Source organism: Cupressus sempervirens, chromosome 11, assembly GCF_028749045.1.
Source record: "Cupressus sempervirens isolate cs-2001-9-10 chromosome 11, ASM2874904v1, whole genome shotgun sequence".
In the NCBI taxonomy this organism is placed as follows: Eukaryota; Viridiplantae; Streptophyta; class Pinopsida; order Cupressales; family Cupressaceae; genus Cupressus; species Cupressus sempervirens.
Genome location: NC_143128.1, coordinates 425,637,427 through 425,661,205, shown reverse-complemented (window position 1 = coordinate 425,661,205; position 23,779 = coordinate 425,637,427). Strand labels below are relative to the sequence as shown.

The 23,779-nt window shown below is 35.0% G+C and overlaps 1 pseudogene; it reads left to right on the top strand.

Moving 5' to 3' along the window:
- The first annotated feature begins 735 nt into the window (after positions 1–735).
- Positions 736–2,657, top strand: LOC149530247 (acyltransferase GLAUCE pseudogene; annotated as a pseudogene).
- The last annotated feature ends 21,122 nt before the right edge of the window (positions 2,658–23,779 follow it).

The following is a 23,779-nucleotide window of genomic DNA, read 5'->3' as shown; positions in this document are numbered from 1 at the left end:
CCCTCTAACCAAGGGTTTATGCATGACCAAAAATCTATGTGTTATGGTTGTGCAAATCTTTGTGTATTACTATTATTTACTTAATGCTTTTAAATTTCAGCATATCATTAATACTAAAATTTCTATCATTGAGAAGACTACTAAATGCCATAAGACTAAAATAAAATTTGGTGAAATTGATGAGTGCTGAAGAACTCGGAAAGCAAGGAGAAAATAAACCAAAGTACAGGGGAAATAGAAAAATAATATAGCTGCTCAATTTTTTAAAAAAGATTTAAGACAATTAAGAATAACAAGATTTCACAAAAATTAAAGAAATAAGAGAGGAAATTAAAAGTTCATTAATAAATTTCATAATCCCATTGTACTCTAATAGTTAAGATTTGATAAATTAAAAAAAAGACTTGGTGTAACTGGAAAAAACTCTGAGATGAACTTTTTTTGACCTAACATAAGCAACAAATTTCAAATATAATATTATAATACTCCATACATTTTAAGTATCTTCCTAATATAATCTATAATGCTGACGTATGCAAAATCTACACCGTAGATGTTAGTTAGCCAAATTTAAGTAGTCGATGTAGTAGATATGGCTAATGAAATATAGTGTTGAGTTGATGCATCTGATGATCTGACGTTAGAAGTGATGTGCATCCAGCTGTGGCTGGGAAACAATGATGAGTGGGATTTGAGAGTAACAAGTGGAAGCCTGTCTCACCTACAATACGGGCGCGCATTCAACTCTGGATTACAACTGTTTCTTTCAATGCCCATCGGGCGCATTAAATGATTTAATCTACCCAGAAATCTTTAAATGGGAGCCCAAAGGGTAGGGTTATCATCACAGAGCAAGGAAGGAAGAAGAGAGGTGGAAATGGGGAAAGGTGCAGTGGAGGATGTGAGAGTTGAAGTGGAGGCTCCATTTGGGGTGTATCTGGCGGAAGCGAAGGAGAGGAGAAGTATGTATCTGTCGAACATAGACCAGACCCTGGTGGCTCCCGTGGGAACTCTCTCCTTCTTCTCGGCACCACACGACATGACATTCGAGGAGGTGGTAGAAAGCTACGTGAAGGCGCTCAGCGAAATGCTGGTGACCTACGACTTCATGGCGGGGAGGCTCAGACTAAAGGAGGAAGAAGATCGGCTGGAAATCGAGTGCAACGGCGCGGGGGCCTTGTTCGCCGTCGCCTCCGCCGACCTCGCCATGGATGACCTCGGCGACATCACCACTCCCAACCCCGCTTTCCGCCGCTTCGTCTTGTGCGACCACGTGGCGCTTTCCCACCACCAGCAGCATCTCCCTCTCTTCACACTGCAGGCCACCCGCTTCAAGTGCGGAGGGTTCGTGGTGGGAGCAGGGCTGAACCACTGCATTCTCGACGGGATATCGTGCTTCCACATGATGATAAATCTGGCGTCCTTGGCCAGGGGAAAGGGCCTCCCGATCCCTCCCTTCCTCGATCGCACGCTCCTCAAACCCAGGGACCCCCCCATCATTGCCTTCCCCCACCACGAGTTCTCCAACCTCTCCGATCTCTCACCCCAAGCGCTCCAAAGCACCACCTTCAGCAAGCGAGGAAGGGAAGCCCTGCCCTTGCCCGTACCCCTGCCCGAAGAGGTAGAGAGCGTGAAGAACGTGCTGAGGGTGTTCTCCATATCCGGGGAGGAGATAGAGCGGGTGAAGGAGGCGGTGGGGAGAAAGTGCAGCAGTTTCGAGGTGGTGACGGCGGCGGTGTGGAAGGCGAGGGCGGCGGCGGAGGAGGAGTGGGAAGGGGAGGAGACGGCGACGGTGCTGTTTCCGGTGGACGTGAGGGGTAAGATGGAGCCGCCTCTGCCCAAGGAGTACGCGGGGAACGCGGTGATACCGGGGCACGCCAGGGCGCGGGTGAGGGAGGTGAGGGAGGAGGATGTGGCGGCGGTGGTGAGGAGGGTGCAGGATGGCCTCCGCAGGATCACCGACGAGTACGTGCGCTCCGCCGTTGACTGGCTGGAGGTGAACAGGGGTATCCCCTGTTCCCACCTCAGCTTCTCCGTGGTGGCCTGGTGGAAGCTCGGCATGGAACAGGTGCAGTTCCCCTGGGGGAAGCCCCTCCACCTCGCCCCGCTCCTACCCTCCCTCTCCCCCGACCTCGTCCTCCTCCTCCCCCACCACCACGGCCACGGCCTCAACATCGTCATCGCCCTCCCTCCCTCCCTCATGACCGCCTTCGACCGCTCCCTTCGCCTCCTCCTCCCCACCCACTCCCAAGCCTGACTCCTCACCCGTACTTGGCACTGCTTTAATCTGTATCTACTCTCCGCTGCCTGCAGCCTTTGTTGTTTGTACCAAGCCTATGCAGCCAGCCGCTCCTAATTCCCCCTGCTCTCTCTTTCCACTACAATCTCTCTCGTATTTTATGTAATGTTGAAAGCTCGTATCAATGCAGCGTCCCCAGAAGCGATGGATGTTTCAAAGGTTGTATGGATATTGTCATGCCGAAGACGACGCTGCTTCACGTTGGCATAATGTCAGGTGTTGCTTTCGAATATTTAATGTGGCTGAGCTGTGTAATTTGATAGCAGCGGGCAAATTCTGACTAGCTTTTCAAGTTTGGTAGCGATGATAATCCACTAATGTACTTGTTTGATGTGAAAATGGAAATATTTTATAAAAACATGAATCTTACATATAACTTATATTTACGAATTTCTTTAATTTTCCGTGGTTTTGAAGTTTAAGATGCACATACACATGGCATACTTACAGGGCCGAAGTGTGCAAGACTGTTTAGAAGTGCTTAGTTTATTGTAGTAACTTGTTCCACAATTGTTTTTTACTAATATTGAAGGAATATATTCCTTGTTCTACAACATTCAAATTATTCTTGTTCTGCTAATATAATGTCGATGTCATTGTAACTTGATCTACATTTTACCTTTTGCTCCTCACTAAAAAAAAGAAAAAAACAACTTTTATTAATCATCTGATATTAAGCTAAACGCAAATTAAACGAGTCGTACATATCGTACACCACATAATAAAATAATTAAATCTTAGTAGATTTTACTAAAATAATTTGATCTTTTTCATTGTCTAGTTATTATTATTATTTATTTCTGCATCAATGTTGGTTCTTCATTATTTGCATTGTATTAATGTCTTCTCCGTGTCTTTCGAGTGGAAGACGATAACTTCAAAACTTCTATCCTGCTCTTTGTAACGTTTTACTTTCCATGTTAAGAGCAGTGAATGCACCGGGTACATACTGTCATAGTGTAAATGCATTTCTACAATACATATAACTAAACTTTTGCAATTTTTGGATTTAGATTGTGTGAGTATTATTTGAGCCAATGTTTTGAGTCACACAATGTGAAACATCATCTTGCTCTCTGATGATGGTTCACAGAGTGTGACCCGAAACATTGGCTTAAAAATTATTCACAATCTAAATCCAGAAATTGCACAGGAAAATTCTTATGTTTCTGCGATTAAGGCATGGGCAATATGTCCGTGGCTAAACAGTCGAGGAAATGCACCAGATGTGACTTTTTGTTTGATTTATTAATTTATTTAAAACTCACAGAACCGTGTTTGTGTAAATTTTTAAATCAATTAATAAATCAAACAAAATGTCACATCTGGTGCAAATATTCAGTCAGATAGACATCTCTTCACAAGTATTTAATATGAATGTGATAGCAACCTTGCTTTTCTTCGTACTAACATTCATTTAATGTGTTGTGGTCATTTGAACGTCCTCAATAAATGGATTATTTGGACATTCAATTTTTTTAAGTGTGCAATGTACTTCATGTCAGACTGAAATGATACACACACACACACACACATATATATATATATATTAGTTTCATAAAATCGATTTATTTGAAAATAGTCTTTTTTTTCCTGATTGTAGATTTGAGTCTCTAAAACTTTTTCTTCTACTTATTTTGAAAATTTAAAAAGTAAACAAAGAAAATGATCATAGGTAGATTTTAATTAAGTATTGTTCATTGATAACATCTGCCTTAAATTTTGGAGTGCAATCTCTTCCAATGAATTGAAAGTAGATTTAACTGACTTCAGTCTTCTTTGCATCAAAAGTTTTTTTTTATGAAGGAGCGAGGTGGGTGAGTATGTTATATCTAATAAATTAAATGATGTTATAAATGTCATATTAAAAGATGCAGCAATTGTAGAGTCAACAATATGATTTTATTAGGTCTCAAATTTATTTTCATATGTACTCTTCTTATGACTTCACAAAGAAAATAAAGATTATGATGTATATACTAGTGTGTGTAACTTTCAAGATATTAGTAAGATTGACATTTAGATTCAATGAATTACTGCATTGGAAATAATGAAAAATAAAGAATGTTTTAATCTTTGCATTAACCTTTCCCATCATTTATTATCAATAGAAGATAAAAACTGATATTTTCAAAAAATTGTTGTATGATATTTCTAATTCTATATTCACCTTAGTGACTAAGTACTTGCCTTTAGTATTAGTATTATAGTTAAATAATAAATATAAAATATAAAATCGTATTTGTTAAAGTCATTTATTATTTAAAGTTATATAATTTATTTTGAAAATTTGAAATATTTTTATATTAGAAATATATACTCCTATTTTTTTAAATTATTATTTTATTATTAAAATTATATACTACTAAATTGAATGATTATAGCTAGAAACTAATTAAAATAATATTTAATGTCAATCTTTATAGTAAATAAGAAACTGAATTAATAAAATTTACAAATAAAATTATATAATAAATAATGCACAAAATAGCTTTTTATGTTCAAAAGAATATAAAATATTTGATAAATAAATCAATAGAATATAATAAATATCAAAGCAAATATAATAGTTATAATATTCTTGACATCTAAAAATACAATTTAATAAATTAATTTTAAATAAACATTCACTATTGCATTATAATAATTTGCATAAAAATATGGTATTATTGCATAAAAATACAATTTAATAAATTAATTTGAAATAAGCATTCACTATTGCATTATAGTAGTTAGTTTTTATATTCTATAAATTGCTCATGTTAGATTAAAACATTTATAATCAACATATAGCTAAAAATCTCGTTAGTTTTTTATATTCTAGAATTTGCCCATATAAGAGTAAAACTTTCATAACCAATCACATAATCAATAAATAAATTTCACAATTTATTAACTCAAAAAATGTGCATGTAAACTATAAAAATATATTATTTTTTAAACATGTTTATTTTTATTTGGTAAAGATTGGTTGGAAAAGAATTATTTAATAACTAGTTAATAGTAACGATTCAAAAAGTGATGCAATAGTACTTAGCCTATCGACAAGTACTAATAAGAGGTATATATGCATTAATATTTTTCTTATGTCATAGAGTAATAATTTTTCTTAATCAAATGCTTCTTTGTTGTATGAGAGAAACAACTAGAATAATGGGCATTATGTCTATGTACAAATAAATAAAATTTAAAAAAATTCCTTGGCTGAATTACATTTCCAAACAATTAGGCTTTATGTATATTTGAAAATGGAAGTTTTTTAACCTTTTGAGATACACTTAATAACTATGTTGTATCATTGAATAAATTCTTTTGTAAATATTAAACAAAGCAAGAAACAAAATAAAAATAGGAAATGTACAATAACAAGAGACTACTTATTGTGGTTTGACATTCTTGCCTATGTCCACACTGTAGCAGGGAGTCACTTTTTATTAAAATATCCGATACAATATACGACTTTAGACATCCATTTATGCATTTACTTACAACCTTCAACTGAAGAGTCATGAGAAGTTGAACAATCATGTGACTATTGAGTGCATTCCCAACAATCTCCCACTTGAAGCACAACTGGCACAACCATACTTTGCAACATTCCTTGCAATTCCAATTCTTTCCAACACAATTAGGCCCATTGAAGATTTCAATTTTGTGAAGCTTTGTTCACAAACACTTCAAATCAGTCTTCTCCAACATAAATCAGAACTAATAACACTTGGCAACATAACATCTTTAATCTCAAAAGCGTAAACAATCTCCTCTTATCGCATTAAATTCATTCCATAATAACCAGTTAATAGATCAAATGAGATCCCCAAGTAAATATGCTCCTTATGCAGAGACTCCAGGGAAAATGTTTTTCTCCATTTTTCTCAGTTGTCACAATACTACCATTTCCATTTTTGTTTCACTCAATACTTCACCATGGCTCTAATACCAATTGTAAACCTTAAACAAAATAAAGAAATAGAAAAAAAATATAGAAAATGAACAAAACAAGAGGCAATATTTATTGTGGTTTGGTAAACTTGCCTACGTCTACACTCCAACGATAGATAACTTGTATTATTGAAATATCTGATACAATACAATACGATACATGAGTGTAGACATCCATTTATGCATTCACATAAAACCTTCAAGTGAAGAGTTGTGAGAAACCGAACAATCATGTGACCATTGGGTTTCACAATCCTAATATTATTTAAGCTGTATGAATAAAATGAGTGAAGGGTTTCAGTAACATTGGGGTAATCCAAGAGGCTAGATCTTGGAGGAATCTACTCACAAACTATGAGGATTGTTCAGGTCAACATTAACCTGGTAAAAAGTAAGGTCTATTTTTTTAACACTCCTGAAGTCTTGCAGGTTAAAGTTAAAAATGTCCTGGGATGTCACTTTACGAACCTCTCAGACACCTATCTAGGTCTTCCCCTTACAATCAAGGATGTCTCCACCACCTTCTGGAACACTATCCTAGAAAAGGATGTAAAAGAAGCTTGTTGAGTGGAAAGGTAAAGTGCTTAGCAATGCGGGGAAACTCCAACTACTGGTGGCGGCTTTGTAGGGTATACCTATCTACTTTCTTTCCATCTTCAAGATTAATTAGAGTATGGTTGAAAAACTAGAAAAACTACAAATGAACTTCCTATGGTCAGGAATGAAGGAGAGAAACAAATTGAACCTTGTTATTTGGGGGACTATTTGTAAACCCAAAGAGGGGGGGGGGGGTGTTGGGGGCTGGGAGAGGGAGGGGTTGGGAATAAGAAGAATTGTTAATCTGAATAAAATATTGCTCACTAAAATGGGGTGGAAATTGTTGGAAAACAAGACTAGGTGGGGAAGAATCATGAGGGCTAAACACCTTGCCAACACGCATTTCAGGTATAATATCCTTAATAATGACCTTCCAAGTGACTCTAATATTTGGAAAAACATCCTTAAGAATAGGCCCCTTCTGAGAAAAGGAGTGAGATGGTTGGTGGGAAATGGTAAAATAATAAGATTCTTGGAGGACAACTAGCTGGGGGAGAAGCCACTGATCTACAACGAGTTCAATGGTCTTCAGGAAGGTCTTTAAAAAGAATGGTAGGAGAGAAGCTAGTTGAATATATTGATGCCTAAGGGAAATGGAGACATTTATCCACTGTTGATATTCCTAATAGAGAGGACCCTCTGGTTAAAGAATTGGAGGAACTGATAAGAACCACAAACTCCCCTTGCATGCTCAACCTGATAAGGTGGTTTAGGATAGGAGGACTAATGGTCAGTTCTCGATTAATTCTGCTTACAACCTTATATTTGAAAAGGATTAGACCCCAATCAGTTGGAGAAAGATATGGAATATTCACTTGCTTCCAAAAGTCAATTTCTTCTGGTGGATGATCATGTATGACCAGATCTTAACAACTGACAACCTAAGGAGGAGAGGCTTACCGATTACTAACAGATGCTATCTCTGCAAGGAGGAAGAGGAAAGCATAATTATAGTACTCCTCTTTCTTGAATGCCCCTATACTTTAAGGGTATGGTCCTAAGTTTGGAAAAAATTTCCGTTGGTTTCGATCATGAATAGAGGAATGAAACAATTTGTGGAGAACTAAGATTGTCCCTTCTACCACCCCGAACTCAGAATCCTTTGGAATATCCTCCCCCCACATGTTCGTTGGGGTTTCTGGAAGGAGGGAAATAATCAGGTCTTCAGGGCGGAAGAAAGGGGGGAGGAGGTAGTGGGAGAGATATTGAGGAAGCTTGTTATGAAGGATGTTATGGTGGCTAAGTTCAAAGCTCCACAAGAACCCCCGAGCATGAAGGAGGGGGAGATTTCTAGAAATTGGAACATTCTCCCCAACTTCCAACACTTTGACAGCTCAAAAATTTGAGCAAGAAGATGAACCCGTTGGATTCCTCCCACCATGTCTACTGTCAAGCTCAACTTTAATTGTGCGGCGAGAGATGATTTGGTGATAGTAGGAGGTAAGTTGCGAAATGCTAGGGGAGAAGTGTTGTTAGCCTATTGGGGGAATTTGAGACAGGGAATCAATAACATGGCGAAGGCCACTACCTTAGTTTGGGGTCTTAAATTTTTCTTGGAGAGGAAGGTTAGGAAATTAACCGTAAAAGGTGATTCTAAACTCATCATTGACTGTCCAAGGGCGTGCTCATCCGGGATGGGCTTTACATTGCATATTAGGGGACATTTGGCAATGCCTAACAACCCTTGATAAATATGAGTCACAACAAACTTTCAAGGAAGGCAATGTAGTGACAGATACTATGACAAGCTTGGGATTTGATATGGATAGCCTAAAAAGCTAAACGAGTACTGAAATGCTACCAAAACACATAAATTCCCTCATTAGTAGGGAAATGACCCCTCTAAACTATGTTTGATGACTACCCAAATTTGGAGAACTAGCATTTTTGGCAGCCTTCCTATTAATATGATGGTTAAGATCATCTTAAATATGAAAATACATTTAGCAAGGATCAATTATGACGATTTCATCACATAAGGGCATAGAAAAAGGAAATAAATTAATAACCCTGACTTTAAAAAAAGAGCCATCATTTTTTTGTGGTATGGGATGATTATAGAAAAAGTCATCATTATTATTACTGTTAGATCATTAAGGTATTATGCTAGGATAATTTGTGTAATCACCCAAAAATTGTCATCTAGACTATAAGCCCCCTTCTAGAATTTTTGCATAATTTATCTAATGCTTATCCTTGATCAAATCTCTAAAAATTAATTTATTTGATTTTATCCTATAGTTTGACCAATTTATCTTAAATTCATATTTAATTAAAAGAACATGTCCCACTTTTAATTAAATAAAATTCTCCACTCATCTCTTATCCTAAGTGTGCACACATAAAGCATTATTCCTATTTTAAAAATGAGAAGAAAATACATTTTTGTCTACACATGAACGGGCAATTTTCTATGTGAGAGGAATCTTCTATTTTTAAAATAACTTTAATTCTTCTCCATATATTTCAAACCCACTCAAAAGTCAACCATTAATATTGATTGTTGAGATGCTTGTACACATGGATCACTCAAGATGCAATCTCCTCCTTTGATTATGCCTCTTTTGCATCTTAATCTATACCATCCATTTTTATTTAAAAGGGAGGGCTCTCTCCTCATTCCAAAATCTTAGTCTCTCATGCTATTGTTATGTTGCAGGTTTTCTTGGTGATTTTGGAGACTTGAAGCATTCTTGCATTTTTGCATTTTAGCTTAGCTCTCATTCTACTTTATATTATGACATACTTTTTAGCTTAGTTTCCTTCATGTTTCAACTTAGTTCTCTTTGTTAGCTAAAATTTTATTTAGAATAGCTTGCATTTGCATTGCATTTCATTCTAGATTCTTGGAGGCTAGCAATCTTGCTCCCATCTTTGAATCTCTCATTCTATGGTGCACCTTGCAAGGGTTTCATAGTTTGGTTCATTTGAGAGCCACCATCTCATAGCCTTTGCATGTCATAGATAGAGAGCTATAAGCCACCTCTTGAGATGCCCTCTTTCATGGGCATTCTTGAGAACAATGGTTTATAGAAGTGTGACACTTTTTGTACACACATTTTTGGTGCCCACCGTGGGGCTAGAACCAAGTTTCTAGCTCCATTTTCTTTCATTCATTTTGGTTACATTATCATTTCTAGTTTTTTACAGCAACATCTTGGATCTAATCAAGTGGTTTTGTAGGTTTCTTACTTTAAGGCTAACCCTTGTGCAGATTTGTTTGTAGGTCAAAACCCTAGTTTTGAAAGATTTTAGCATATCTTCCAAATCGCTTTGAGTCCAGATCTTAAACTTGTTTTGCAAGTTGGGGATACATCCAAAATGTCTTAGTCCAATTTTCAAATTATTTTAAGTTGATTTGTGTCTGTTATGAATTTTTCTTTGTTTTTCATAAAAAATCATTTTTGGTCACAAATCAACAATTTTTTTAGAAACAATTACATTTCTGAAAAGATCTCTAGATTCTATAGGGGGTTAGTGCTTTGTATTTTGAATTTAGAGGTCATATTAGGGCTCAAAAACTTGATTTGATAAATTTGGTCTATTTTGACAAAATGGGTCCCTAGGGCACAAATGAAGAGATATTGTTGAATTTCTTACATTTTTGAAAATGTCTCTATTTTTTAGCATGGGTCTCTTCTTTTCATTTCTATTTTTGGATCCGAAATAATAGCAAACAAGTCCAATCTTATTGACTAGGTCAAAATCAAAGAGTAAAAAATAGATTATTTTGTGATTAGATTGCACTTTCTTTGCATACACTTGGTTGGAAGATAACTTATATTTTTGAGGCAACTAACCACTTTGTGTTGTAGGTCTTACTTGGTTATTATGTCCTAACCTTGGTTTTTTGTAGGGAGTTTCTCATTTCATTTCTAAAAAGAGCACATGTTAAATCTTCAAATGTGCAAGGATTCCTAACACTTGTTTGTAGGGTTTCCCAAAGCATAAAAACTAGACAACAAAATGCTTTTTCTTTCCTTTCATTTTTAAGTAAAACATTATACTAGTTACTCATTTTAATAGGCACTTTAGATCTTTTCATTAGAGTCTTTTGGTGGTAGGAAAGCGTGCTCTTCATCCTTGTGGTGAAATAAAAATCTTGAGCCACCTCTAGATTTTGAAAGCAAGAGGGCTAATTGAGCATTATTTGGTGTGTTTGAGAAATACTTTTGAGATAGGAGAGTATACTCTTCACCCTAGTGGTGAATCAAAAATCTTGACTTTCAAAGGTTGATCTGCTTCTTGTTTAGTATAGAATCCTTTAGAGGGCTTGCTCTTGGGCAATCAAGAGGAACAACCCAAGTGGGGGCAAGTGAACTTGGCTATTCCAACCCACTATAAACTCAAGGCTATTAAAGATACAAAACCTTGATATTCATAATGCTTGTTTTGATCTAGTGAGATTACTTGTGGGATTGAGACCATGAGGAAATCACTAGATAAGAATGCTTAAGGTACTCTTGTGGCCACGAGGTCCATTACTTGCGACAAGGTAAGGAGTCTTGTTTTAGGAGCAAGAGGAGTACTATGAATAGAAGCCCTTACTAAGAACCTAGGATAGTAGCTACCCTATTTTTCCACTCAACTTCTTGGTGCAAGGATCGATCCTAGTGGACTACCCAGATCACCCCAAGATTTTACATTCACCATTTGTGTTCCCTTGGTCATGCTTATGACATTTCCATGACAAAGCTAACATCTCTTGTGGGAAACCACTTGGTGAGAGGTGAAGGAGCACTTAGTGTGGGCCAAGTTGTTGAGTAATGATCCATGTCCTTAGGTAGAATATGCTTGATGTGTCTTCAAACGTGCTAGACCTATGAAAATCTTTTGAACATACATGATGATAGTTCTAGGGATTTCTTTTAAGACCTCATATATGCTTGTATCATGCAAGGTTTCTTTGTCCCTTGCTCGATTGTTTTAAGACTACTCCACGTGTCACTATCTTGCTTGGAAAAAAATACTTTTGTACATCAAACTTGCTATACTATCAACTATTGTCAAAAATTTGTCAACCAAGTCAAAAAATCAAGTGTAAACATTTTCTTGTACCACATTGCTCCCACTAAAAATGTTGCTCCTATCAAATCTACTCATATTCTATTGATGGGATTGGTCATGTTGCTCACTCTAAAGATTTGGGTATCCCTATCCACTATATGTTTGCATCTCCTAAGTCTATCCTTGGTCCTTATCCATCTAAGCTAAAGTATTCAGACCTTCCATCCATATTGGGACCTTATTTTCCTTCATCTACTATAATTTCCACTCCTAGCTCTCCCATCATACCTCAAGATCAACAAAGACACTCATCCTTGATGAATTCTCATTCATCTATCCATATGAACCAGTCATACCAACCTTATTCTTCCACAAGTCCCAAGTCTTTTGGAATCAATTTGGATGATCAACATAAGAAATACAAGAATCCATTGAAAAATGAAGATCACTATGTCCTATCTAATTGACATGTGAATGCTAAGAAAGATAAAATATTCAAGAGACCGCAAAGGTCTACTACCCAAAGAGATAAATCAAAGAAAATATGGGTTCCTAAATCCATTATTGAAGATACACATTGTAAAACATCCAAAGGAAATAAAAAATCTAAAGCTATATGGATTCCAAAGTCTCTTTTGAAAGACTTGAATATTGAAAATAAATCAAAGTTGACATTCAAGCTTCCAAAGGCCTCCACTCCATCTTTTTCCAAACATGTTGAAAAGCTTCCAAAGCCTTATACTCCATCTTTTTCCAAAATTGCTCTTCTACCTCATAAATCTAAACCTCAAGCTATTTTATCCACAATTCCTTCATTATTTCATCACTCTTCAAGGTGTGTGTCAATGTTGATCTTGCCCAATATTTTAGCTACCCTCATGAAATCCTCTAAAGCTTACACTTACTTGCTATCCATGCTTGTTCAATTCTTTCAAAACATGAACTCTTATCCTCCATATACTCTTCCTACTATTATCTTCCTTCCATCAATATATCAACATCTTTGAGCATACTTTTCTATGGTCTTGGCTTATCACAACTTATCCTTCTAATAGAAGCACTATCTAAACTAAAAAAAAATCTTGAGCTCTTTCTAAAATTATATATAAGGAAAAAAGAATAAAAAAAAGTGCCTTGGTGAAAACCACTTCTTGTGGTGCCTTGGTAGCAAAAGTAAAGAGAATTAAATTCACCCTATGGTGAAAATCACTTTTTGTGGCACCTTGGATAAGTACCATGATGAAAACTTGGCAAACATGTGTCATGCGTAATTCTTTCATCTTCCATTCCATCTTTCACTTTTATCTTGATAATGTTGTGTTATCCTTACGTATTGGCTATCTTATCCACAAGCTTACCTATTGTGCTTTCTCATTCACTCATAGCTTTCATATCCATCTTCATTCTTATTGCTCTATTGTATCACTATCTTATCTAGTTGACCTCTTGGTCTTGATCACATAAAGAAAAACATGGTTCTCATTGGTCTCTTGGCATGCCTACTCTTTTGGACTACATGCTTCATGTTATCTCACTAAATTGCTTCAATTGTTTATCCTATATGCTATCTTTCTCATTTGTTCCATTTCTTATCCAAAACCTGCTTTACATGGCTATCTTTCCCTAGCTTGGGTACTGTTGAGGATTAAGTCCTTGATGATCATTTTCACTTGCTTCATACACTCCTTGCTTATCAATCTTATCCACTAGCTTTTTGCTCCATCATTTTTTACACCCTGCTAGACATTGGGACAAATGATGTGATCTTTCTTCAGAACTAGTAATCTCTAAATCATTCTAAAAAATCCAAAAATCAATTGATATATGATGCTGAAAAAGTCCTAAAAAGCATAAAATGTCCTTAAAAAATGATCATCTCAAAGAAAACCTAGCCATAGGTGCTTTAATATATCACCAAAAAAATAAAAATAAATAAAAAATAAAAAATAAAAAATCCTACAAACTCTTATACCCTTGCACCTATGTCTATCAGTCTCAATCACCCACTCTGCAACACATTTCCTAGCTTGGAATTGTTTCTTGTCCTCGTCTCAAGGGCACAACTGCTTAGCTTATTGAGGTCTCCTTATGCATTAGGGTTTCTTTGACAACTCACAAAATAATGTTTCTTAACACTACCCCCTTTAACATCAAGTGTTTCTCAACACTTTTTGGATAGTCTACCTATAGTCTAGGATGCTATGACATTTCTAATTATAAGATTCAAGTCTTGAAGAAATGACCATGTGACACACACACACACACACTCTCTCTCTCTCTTAAATATTTAAACTACTAAGCTATGATGAATTTTATCTTCTTTGTGTCATCTTTTTTGGCTAAGTGTTCCCTCCCTAATAGTCTTTCAAGGGTGTCATGGACTAAAAGACTAGGGGCATAGGGCATGTTTTACTTTCTTTTTGCTTGTGGGTATACTTTGTTAGTCTACAAGTGTTTCAAACATTCATGTTTGTCCTACTTGACACTTTGGACTTAGAACGTATCATCCTTGACTATTTTTGCAAAACTGTACTCAGGGGTTATCCTAGTGCTTATGCCTTGATACAGGTGTAATCTTGCTATACTAAACTTAGGGAGTCTAACTACATAGTCATCTTGACCTATATGTCTTTGATGCTTAGGTTGGATTCCCACACTCCTATCCAATATAGATCATTTTCATATCTTCATAGGTCATCGTAGTGATGGTTGTATGATCTTTTGATGTCCCTAATAAGGCTTGATGATAAAAAGTAGGGCCTACTTATGTAACCCTTGTAATTACACCTTTTCATACTAGCTTTCATTCTAGGGTTCATTCTAGCTTAGCTTTGCATTTTTCATGTTGAGAGAGCTCTCTTTTTTATCTTTCATGGACGTGCCAACTAACTGCATTAATCTTTCTCTTGCCTCTTCTTGATCTTATCTTATCTCTTCTTTCCTATTTCTCACTTCTTTTCTATCTTACCATCTTATCTATACTTTTGACTTATCTTTTGTAATCTTGACATCCTGGATCCATTTTCAGGATCGAAATCCAAATTCAAGTTCATCATGCTAGTCAAAATTTCTTCCTTCTATGTAGTTGGTTGACCTATTGAGGCTTAATCTTTGAATCTTGTTGGGAAAATTATAATTTATTCATTTCTTCATCATTTCTACTCTCTTCCACTCTTCGCTTTCATTTCTATTTCATCTCATTTCATCTTTTTCTTCCATTGACCTAATTCTTATGCATTATCTTTCTTGGTCAAACTTAGTCAAAGTGGGCCATATCTTCATTTCTTGGTGGTCACTCTTTGGTCTTAATCTCTTATGATCTATCATCATGGACTTTTCTATATCTTGATTTGATCAAATATAGCTTATTTCTGTATCTCCTCTATCTCATTTCGATTTCAATCCCAAGGGGGCAAGAATATTCTATCATTGTTGCAAATTTCTTTCTCCTAGAAATATCTATTTTCTCTTGATCTATTTACTTTTCTTGGTGTTAGTACTCTTCTTGAGTTCTAATATCATCTCTATCCTAGTGTTTGGTACTATCAAGCTATTAGACTGTACACGCAAGACTTGCTATCTATTTCTACATTTCATTCTTCAGAATTAGATCTCTTTATCTATTGCTTCCTTCTTGGCTTCTTCATTCTTTGATGTAATGTTTTCCCAAACCAATCACACATTAGTCAAAGAGGGACAAATGTAATCACCCAAAAATTGTCATCTAGAGTATGAGCCCCCTTTCTAGCATTTTTGCATAATTTATCTAATGCTTATCCTTGATCAAATATCCAAAAATCAATTTATTCAATTTTATCCTATAATTTGACCAATTTATCCTAAGTTCATATTTAATTAAAAAAACATGTCCACCTTTTAATTAAATAAAAATTTTCACTCATTTGTTATCCTAAGTGTGCACACATAAAGCATTATTCCTATTTTAAAAATAAGAAGAAAAGACATTTTTGTCTATACATGAATGCACAATTTTCTATGTGAGAGGAATATTCTATTTTTAAAATAACTTTAATTCGCCTCCACACATTTCAAACCCACTCAAAAGTCAACCATTAATTGTTATTGGTTGAGATGCTTGTACACATGGATCACTCAAGATGCATTCTCCTCCCTTGATTATGCCTCTTTTGCCTCTTAATCTCTACCATCCATTTTTGTTTAAAAGGGAGGGCTCTCTCTTGATTCAAAATTTTTAGTCTCTCATGCTATTGTTATGCTAAAGGTTTTCTTGGTGATTTTGGAGACTTGGACCATTCTTTCATTTTTACATTTTAGCTTTTCTCTCATTCTACTTACATTATGGCATACTTTTAGCTTATTTTCCTTTATGCTTTAGCTTAGTTCTCTTTGTTAGCTGAAATTTTATTTAGAATAGCTTGCATTTGCATTGCATTTCATTCTAGATTTTTGGATGCTAGCATTCTTGCTCCCATCGTTGAATCTCTCATTTTATCGTGCAACTTGCAAGGGTCGCATAGTTTGGTTCATCTGAGAGCCACCATCTCATAGCCTTTGCACGACATAGATAGAGAGTTATAAGCCGCCTCTTGAGATGTCCTCTTTCCTGAGTATTCTCAAGAATAATAGTTTACAAAAGTGTGACACTTTTTGTACACACAATTTGCACTCCTTGTAATGATGTTTTAAAATGGCTTGAACATTTTGGATGTTACATCCTCATGAAGTGTAAGTAAGAAGCCATTTTAATTACCAGACACACCATTTTTAGCCTTGCTTCTGTGATTTCCTGGGTGGTGTTTTTCTTGCAAATGAAAATTTTTGAACTCGTGGAAAGTGATATTGTTGAGGAGCAAGATTCCATGTTTGGGGACTTTAATTGATTGGAGCCCATGAAGATGGAGGATTTCTCCAAAAGGTTAGAAAATTGTATAATGTTGAAGGAAGGGGAGTTTGCCCCATACACGCAGGCCATGGCTGGCTATGATGAGAATTGTTTTCAACAATTTGTCAGCAACTAGAATGATAGAGGTTCACAATCAATAGTATCACCTTCTAGGTGAATGAGGAGACCATAGCTATGGCGATGGGCCTTGACATAACTGGAAAAAGATCACGAAGGTGATGGATGAAGATTGTATATCTAGTTTTTTTTAAAGGTAATGAATCTGCAGACAAGTATCATGGCATTTTTTGGAGGGATAAGTTACTAGAGCCCTAGGATGACATGTACCTAGTCATAATGAAGTATCTCACCCTATGAGGTAGATATGGTGTGTATTATTCTCACCATTTCCCTTTGCTTAATCACTTTCATAATAGGGAGTTAGTTTGTATTCCCTTTTTTTTTATGCATGCCCTAGAAGAGATGGTTATGGATATTAGGGAGAAAAAAAAGAAAGGGGCTGATTTCACTATTTTGTACCAAGGGCTCACATTTCATTTATTCTAGTTCAACTAGCCCTTTGCCCTCCCAGAGTAATACCCATTGATAATTTCCTCCTCGTTGGTGCCCCCCTTCATCTGGAGTTTGTGGGTGATAGCTATGCCCCTACTTCACAACCCTCACCATGCCAAACCCTGGTCAAGAGTAGGAAAAACAAAACCTTGGTTTTGGATCTAGCTACCAATAAAAATGTTAAAAATGAAAAGAGGGTGGAGGTGGAGATTGGGGACTCGAATGATGAGCCCCATGGAAACATAAGAAGATCAAGTAGTCTTGCTAAGACCAAGGATAGATTTAAACAAATGGCCAGACACTCTCAGGAGGATGAGGAGGAAGATACTAATTCAGAGGAGAGTGCTAAGACCTCGGGGGATGATAAGGAGAAGTTGAAGGAGGGTATTGATAACAAAGAGGAGAAGAAGTGGGATGACACTGTTGATGACACCTAAGATTTTGAGGTAGAGAACCCTACCAAGAACCCTTCCCAAGACCCCACTCATATTTCTGTCACTTTCACCTTATTTTTAGCTGCCAACTAGGTAGACCCCAAGTTTGAAAAAGCCTCCCCTGACACTATTTCTTCCCCCATAAGGACTAATGGTTTGGAAATCTCAAGGGCTCCCACTAACACTCTGGATGTGTAGGATAAGAGGAAGTCTCTAGTGAATTGCAACAAAAAACTAAAGATAGGAACTATGGAGAAGGTGGTTGTTACTCCCAAAGACCTCCAAGAACTAAAGGATCGATGTCATGCATTGGAGAAAGGGTTCACCCTCTTCTCCAAATTCACTTTGAAGGTGACCCATGCGGCGATGACCACCTTCCAACTTCTAGCTCACGAGAAGGAGAAGGAGGGCCTTGGGAAAGATGATTTGAAGATTCTCTACAATTTCCTTGTGGAGGACCGGGCTAAAGTTCTATTGGCTGGAAAAGGAAAGAAGGATGCCAATTAGTTGCCTTTCCCGTGCACGATGTTTTTTTGGTTCTCTACCAGTTGCCTCTTTCCATCCAGTTTAGATGGTTTTGGTTTTCTATGGAACTTGGGTTTGGGCTGTGGGTGGTAGGTACGATGCACACACTAACCACCTACATGTCTTTTGTTAATTTGTTAAACTTTGTCAATTTTAAGAGCATGAACTCTAGTACTTTTATTTTTCTTCTATTTTTGATGTAATTTGTAAGGGGTCTATTTGGTTATGTGCTAGTTTTTGGCTGGTAGTTTCACCACTATTGTATAGGGCCAACCCCATTTTTTTGGTTTCTTTAATATAAAAAACATTGGGGTAATAAATTAATTTAAGATCTCAAGAAAAGTAACAAAGGAAAATAACTTAAATTTATTTTGGAAAATAAATGGTCCCACAAAATCTTCTTGTGAAAATTTTCAAATGTGTTATAATATTTTAATGTGAATTTTAATATAATAATTATTTATTCTTTCAACACAACATTTATCTTAATCACATTTAGGTAATGATTTTAGATAGTGTGGACCTCACAATAAATTGACTATTATACAATGAAGTGTCATTTTGTCTTGACTTCTCACTTGTTGGGACAAATGTAGGTTCTTATTTGTCATTTCCCCTTAGGTAATGCCTACATTATCATCTAAGATGGTGAATGATAGTAGTTTTTTGAGAATACCATTAACATATGGTAGAAAGTTTAGAAAAATAAGGTTGCATTTTCTTTTTGACATAAAGGTAGAGAGTATTAGTCCTAACTGATAATGTAATTGATAATGTATGTGAAATAGTCATATCAGTTGTTATGTTTTCATTAATGTCAAGTCTTAGATGGCTATAATTATACTAATTTTGTAGAGTGCCATATCATTTGATTGATGAAGAGGATTTAAAGAAAGTATGATGATGGTAGAGTTGGTAAGTATTGGTATTCAATGGGCACTTGAATGAGTTGGAATATGCTAGTGTAATGTTGGTTTCATTGTTTTATAATTATTTAATGTAATGATGAAGTTTATGTATTCATTGAGCTATACTTTCTACATTAAGTTACAAGGTGAAAGAAGGAATACAATATTCATTGAGTGATTATAGTTGTCATTGAGCAGTTGACAAAGAGAAGTTAAAAGCTTAGTGTTAACTAAGTAATTATAGTGTTAATCGAGTGATATATTACCTGTGTGAAATGTAATGTTCATTGAGTATGAGCTAGAATAACAAGTTAAGAAAGATGAGATCTGAGGCTAACTTATGATAAAAATAAATAATGTTTGAGAAGTTCAAAGGTTAAAGTCAAAGTTTGTTGTACAAGATCTATGGCTAGAAAAATGTAATGAAGATCAGATGATGGAGATTGAAGCTAGATAAGGATGAGCACAAAGTTGAATAAAAGTTCTATTTCTAAGTGACTAAATACATTGAATTTGATATCTACGATTGTGGTTATGAAGCAAAATCTGGAGGATTCTAGAAGGTGAAAGATTACTATTTATAGATATCTATTTGGTTGTTGTTTGAATGCTGAATGAATGTGAATTATTGACAGAGAAGAAGAAGCCAAAAAGAGCAAGGTGAACTGAGCAGAGCATAAGGAAGATCAAGCAAAGTTAGAACAAAGTAAAAATGTGAAGAAGTGAATCATCCAAAAGGAGAATACTAGAACATAGAAAAAATTGCAACACAAACCATAACCATTGAAAATTCAACATAGTAAATACCCACCAATAATATTCAAAAATAAAAATAAAAGTAAAAATTCAAGTACCATCCTAGTGGCTACATGGTTGTGGAATAGAAGAGGTGGAGGTAGTCAGATACTCTAAGTAACGATGTGGGGTCATCTTAGGGATGAGTACTTTGACGTTTGGAGGGGGATGTGAGTCCCTAGGTTTCATTGAATTTGGTATAAGTTCAACCTCATATTATGAGTAAAAAAGACAAAAACAACAGTATGAAGAAGTATTAGCAAGTGAAGAAACATTCCAGAGACAAAAATTCTAGAGAATTTTCATTCAAATATGATGATAGAAACAACTATAGTACATGCCTTTTGGAACTAAATCTCAACTAGGAGAATTATTTTCTTCTACCTTATTTTTAGTAAATCGCATATTTATTTTTCTTATTGATTCAAATAACATGTATGTGTTTTCAATTAAAATGACATGTACGTGTTTTGAGTCAAATTGTTTAAGGCATAACAAGTATATGATTTTTTAAGCTTTAAAAAACACATACATGTATAATTCACTTTGTTTGGGTGAATTTCTACTTTTGAATACAACATCTTGGTCACATACCCCATAAGAGGATGAAAGTATATTGTCAAGTGGGATGTGTTGTTAATGATATGGTGTTTCCTCATAAGTGGATTGAAATATGTTGATAGGTGTAGTTAAATACATTATGGTATGGAAGTTGTGTCAAATTTATTACATGTTAAGTAGGAGATATTTTCCACAAGTCTAATTATGATCTCATGACCAATATTCAATTATGAAGTTTTTTAATTGGAACACATTGAGCCATAATGAATAGTGCTTCACAAGAATCCATATATCATGAAGGTTGCAAGAAAAATGGGGTTAACCTTGGAAGACACTTTTTACTGAATTGTGCTTGAATTGGAGTAGTACTTTTATGGGTAACCTCTTGAGATGTCCAATTGCTTCACATCTATAAGCATCACCTTGATGTAATGAGTTATAAGAGTTCCATTCAGTCTTATGATATATTGGTTCTTGTGAAAGACTACTCATGAAGCATGAACCAATTAGTTTGAATTAAAATATACGTATTTTGCACAAAATTTTGTGTCAAGATATTTATTATGTATCAAATATTGAATTTATTATGTGTTAAAATTATTATAACACCAAAATTATCACATCATCATTTGTGAAGATTGTTCTTCATGGATTTCCACGTGGTCATTTCTTGCCATATTCTTTGAATATTATAACACCTTGTTTCAATGGTCATACAATCTCATAGAGACATTTGGGAACATTTTGAAGAAACATATCACGAGACATATTTCCTCTTATCTTTTCTACCAAGCATAGAGCCACTAACAAAGCCTCAACAATGCTAAAAAATGTGGAGTGGCGAGATTATTTTGAAAGCATTGTTCTATCAAAGTAATTAGTTGCAAAACCATCTAAAATATTCTATCTAAACTTAGTTGTAAACATTGGATCTGTCTACCATAAAACTACATTATGTTTTCTAACTATTTTTTGTTTGTTTGCAATGATGATGAATATGATATTACAAAAAGTTTAAATTTTGTTTACTATGAGGCTAATAAGAGTGATAATTTTACATTCTACACATAGTGACACCAAATTTATATTAACAACATATTTAGGTTTCATAGCTAATTCTAGTCATAGCCATGTTTCATTGCCTAAACATCCAAATCCATTCATTCTTTATTGGTTTAATAAAGTCAAATTGAAGCATACAAGTTCTAAAAAAATTATTCTACTAAATGATAACACAAGTATTATTGTGTGAATGTATAATTAACAAATATAATGAGACAAACTACTTTAATTCTATTCATTGTATCATAACAACTCATCAAGAGTAACAAATATTGTAGGCCAGTTAATGACATTAAATACATCACTGCCCAAGCACCTTAATATGTTTAAGCTACATTAGTTTGATCAAATATATTAAGTCATAAGACTAAAAATAATACCAAGCATTGCAACTATTGCTCTATTAAATCATTGTAGGCAGTAATATTTTATTTGAACCTATAGCTATATATCGGGTTCTATTTTTTTTATATCTCTATTACACATTGTTTGTTTGTGGTGAAAATGAAACAATTTTTCCTTGCTTTTATGTAAGATTGCTAAAACTAATATTTTTTATTCATTAAGTGATCCAATTAATACTATTATACATCATTGTCACTACATTAGTCCAAAAAAGGCTCTTAAGAGCCCTAGCCTAAAAAAGGAATTTGATGATAGTCCTACTATCACAAGGCCTGCTAATATTGAAAAAGCTTCAATTTTAATTATTTAAACTAATATCAGACATCTAATACACATCAAATGGAAGAAATGTCAGAATTATTAGAAGGACCAAGAGGATAGATTCAACTTGGCTGAGCGGAGAATTCAAAACCTAGAAAACTACAACCATAACCTAGTGAATCAAATGATTTCCATTGTCAACTCGATCAATGAAAACATTCTATCCTTGACTAGTGTGTTAAAAGCCAGAGGTATGTTGGATGTGGATGATGACAAGGATAGAGGAAGAGCCAGAATTGATGAGGACGTAGCAACTAATATTACTTTCACTAGTATGGATCAAGATGTGCAGAAGACCCATGAGCAGATGGCAGAGGAGACCCACGAAGCCTATGAAGCTGCTTAGACTATGTAGGAGCTCGAGAGGAAGATAGAAGAGTAATTTTCTCATTTTGTCTTTTGTTGATTGATGATTGTTGTTTTTTGTTGGATTTTTCTTTTTTGGCTCTCTGACTAAATGTTCTACTAGCCTTTTTATTGGCCTTTGTTATTGGCTGAGCTTTTTGCTTATTATTAGCTGTGAGACTTTTCTTTTTTGGTTGGGCTTTAATTTCTTATTATCAGCCATAGTTATGTAATTACATTTGGGTTTCAGGGTCCCTGTAAAACCTATTTATCTAATAAAAACCATGTTGAAATTTGAATATGTAAACATATTTTTTTTCAATACAATCTGATATATTTTAAAGTAATTAATAAAAACTTTGACAATGCAAGATGTTTCATTTCACACATATTTTGAGTCCCTTTTCATTTCATTTTTACAATGAATAAATTCATATTTGTGAGAGAAGCTAATTCAAATCACAAAGCTGTTTAAGTAAACTACTAGAATACATATAACAATCACATTTAAATCATTAAATAAAAAAAAAAAAATAGAGAAATTAGAACCTATTGAACAGGCACATGACGAGGTGAAGGGAAAGATACTTCTATATTTTGTAATGGAGAGAGTTCATATCATCCCCGAGCTACTTCCTAGTGAAGATGAGACATTTTACATTTAGAGGAACTCCCTTTGAGTCTAGATCTTCACCTTGATCTAAAGGATTGCCATCTTTACTTCTACTATTTTCATACATCTGAGTACATTACAGAGGCTTCTTTAATTAAATATGGCTTTAATCAAATTTTAAATGTGTGCCCTTTGTTGCAAATGGGAAGTGTTCAAAAAAAAATTCAAACATAACTGTTGGAATTACCAATCCTCTCAAGAGAGTGTTAGACAAATGATAGAAATGTGTACAATTGAATACATAATGGAAATTAAAGTTTGAATAGGGCCCACTCTAGATGTCAATGCTTTAAGTCCGCTTGTTAAGCCAGGCCCATATAAACATGATATAATGTGAACGACTAAATGTTTGTTCAAATTGATAATGGAAACTTGATGCTCAAAGGGATTATTCTAAAACTATGAAATTATTCTCTATATTGGAAATATGTGGCATTTAACTTGTAAATGCAAACTTCAAAAAAAGTG